Genomic DNA, 3,321 nt, shown 5'->3' on the forward strand with positions numbered 1-3,321 from the left:
GGTTTTGGAATGCTGTTGGATGAGTCAGACACCCAGCAATGAATGGCTTGTGATTTCTGAAGGGGGTCTGTCGATTGTACAGCTCGATTGCACCAGGAGTCTGAGACACTCAATCTTTTCCTGTTGCACCCAAATCTGAACAAAACAGTTCATATCAGGATCAAGTTTTACAAGAATGAGAGCTTAAAATATCATCGGGAACTGCTGATAAGGCAAACCATAAAAGAATACATGTGACACTGCTGCTACCTAATCTTGTTTCCATGTGTACAATCAGATAAGGCTCTGAGTGAGAGTGTTCCCTACTTCCACACAAATCTACTTGCTTGCACAGTGTAGAGAAATTTTAATGCACTATAAAGCTTTCTGTTTCCTTTGTCTGGATTTGTCAAGGTTATATGGTCTGATCTCTGCTGTGGGGGTTGAAAGACAGGACTTAAACAAGTTTATTGTAGAGCCCTGGGTAGTGTTGTAGAACAGAGAGACCTAGAGTCAACAAGAGTCAGTGAGATTAACACCCTCAATGCTAAATCGGGCACAGAACACGAATTAGAGAGGGTTAAAGAAATTGGATCAAGGGAAAGAACTAAAAAGAGAGAAATTTTAGAGGTGCTATTGAATTACATTTGAAAAACAATTAAATGTAGAGAGAGTGAGACTCCACACTAGTAAAAACTCTTTTGGTACCAGACTGTGATTACCAATTCTGTTGACAGGGCACTTAGGCAGAAATCGGCACCTGATTCATTTCTGGCGGGTTTAGTCCACGTCGATAAGTTAAAGAAATTTGGAACAATTGGATAGGTCTTTCTGACAGAAGCACAATGAGCTAAATGTTTTCCTTTATTGATAAATGACACATTTAGCTAAGTGATTTTTATTATGTTTGTTCCTGCATTCAGTGCACCTTAGTGAGTAAGAAAACTGTTTCCGCCAAAAAACAGAACATTTCAGCATAGGATGGAAATGTAAAACTGACAGGAGGCTATATGCTTTTGATTTTTCAATCATGATAAGTGACTACCTTTTTAAATGTGGATGCTTTAAAGGCTTGACTTGAAAGTTTGTATTACTGACTTGAGCCAAGATACTTTCTTTACTCAGACGTTCTCTTTACTCAGAGAGTGGTAGGGGCCTGGAATGCATTGCCGGAGAGGGTAGTGGAGTCGGCCTCATTAGGGGCATTTAAGCGGCTAATAGATAGGCATACGGATGAAAGCATAAGGTAGCAGTGGAGGTTAGATAGACCTTAGGTTTAGGGTAAAAGTTCGGCTCAACATTGTGAGCCGAAGGGCCTGTACTGTTCTATGTTCTATACTTAGCTGCACTTTCCCTGTTTTGGCTCATTCCAACTACCACAGAATTCCCAGCTTCGAACTCTCTCTTCTCACGCAGCTCATCTCGCAATGTGCTGTTAGTTCGATACTGAGAAAAAGGCAAGAGGGTCTGCTTGATGTGTCAGATGGGGGTGAAATCTAAAGACTGGGTTTGTCTCCAGAAGGATGGCACCGTGGCTCAGTGGTTAGCACTGCTGCCTGATAGTGCCAGGGACCTGGGTTCAATCCCAGCCTCAGGAGACTGTCTGTGTGGAGATTGTGTGTTCTCCCTGTGTTTGTGTGGGTTTCCTCCACCATCAAAAGATGTGCAGGTTAGGTGAATTGGCTGTGCTAAATTGCCTGTAGTGTCAGGGGATGGGGATGGGTCTGGGTGGGATGTTCTAAGGGTAGGTGTGGACTTGTTGGGCTGAAGGGCCTGTTTCCACACTATAGGGGTTCTATGAATACAAGATACTGCTATGTGTAGGCAGTGGACAGAGTGCATGACTGGAGCAGCTGATGAAGCTATGAATTAGGAACAGATTTCACCTCCTGAGCTTGTTCCACCATTCATAAAGTTTGCTCATGTCTGTTCTCTTTTGAATTCCACATTCTTAACGACCTCCGATAATTTTCAGTTCGCTGCCTAGCATTTACTTCCACCTGAAAAATATCCAATGACCAACCTTCACTCCTCTCTGAGGCAGAGAGTTTCAAAGTCACACAGCAGCCCTCGCAGAGACGATAAAACGATTCACGTTATCTCTGTTCTAAAACCATAGCACCTCAAATCGAAATCCACAAGATCCACAAGACGAAATGTCCTTTTCATTTCAATCCAGTCAGCCCTTGCTCATCAAGGAGACATGAAGCATTGCACACTCTTTCTGTGGCTACATGCATTTTCAGTCAAAAATACAGAAGTATATTGAACAAGTGCTTCCCTTTCGTTAGTCGTTCCTCTTTGCAGTTTCCAGAGATGTTTTAGCATCAAATGGAGCAATTCGAATATAAACCACACGCTTCCCCCCACCCCCCAGGGATTGGGTGGGAGCCTGCCTTTTATACACGCTGCAGATATTAGCCTATTCAGGCCATTGGGTTTTAGAAAAGGCATCAAGAGAGTGTGGAGGAACTTGACTTGTGTGCTCTCAGCGATTTAAGACTTTATCAACATGAAGGGAGCTGTGCTCCGTAGGTTCAGAGGGAGGTGACAGAGGCTCAAAATCGTGACAGAATTCAACAGAATCAGAAAGAAGAAGCTGTTTCCAGTGGCAAAGTGTTGGAAACCAAATGGTCTTGGATTGGCAAAAGAAATAATTTTTCGCTTAACGCATTGCAATAATTGGAATTGGGAAGCAGATTCAATTATTGGAAAATTGGACAAGAGCTTGACAGGGAAATCATGAGAAAAGAACAGGGGCCGTGGATTCATAGCATTTTCAAAGGGCCAGTAGGGACAGGCTAGGCTGAACAGCCTCTGTCTGCACTGCCTCGCTCTCTGATATGCGAAGAGTAGAACAGAATGGGACGTAAGAGCTTGTAAATCCGTCAGCTCCCCAACCAGCAGGTTAAGTTATGGAACTGCTCGAAATCTTGAGCTGAAAAGGAGAAATTGCTGGAGAAACTCTGGAGGTATCTGAGGAGACAGAAAACAGATTTAACGTCTTGGATCCAGTCGTCCTTCTTCTGAAGAGCCGAGTTAATTTCCACAGCTGTGTGACCATTGGATGTCTCAAAGTGCTTTATAATTGCTGTTGTTGCAATGTCAGAACTGAGACATCCTTGTCTCTCACAGCGAGGTGCCCCAAAACAGTGACACAATGATGACCAGACATTCTCTTTTAGTGATAACAAGGTGTAGAGCTGGATGAACACAGCAGGCCAAGCAGCATCAGAGGAGCAGGAAGGCTGACGTTTCGGGCCTAGATCCTTTGCTGACGTTTCGGGCCTAGACCCTTCATTTCTGAAGAAGGGTCTAGGCCCGAAACGTCAGCCTTCCTGC

Source organism: Rhincodon typus, chromosome 38 (assembly GCF_021869965.1).
Source record: "Rhincodon typus isolate 14 chromosome 38, sRhiTyp1.1, whole genome shotgun sequence".
NCBI classification, from domain to species: Eukaryota; Metazoa; Chordata; class Chondrichthyes; order Orectolobiformes; family Rhincodontidae; genus Rhincodon; species Rhincodon typus.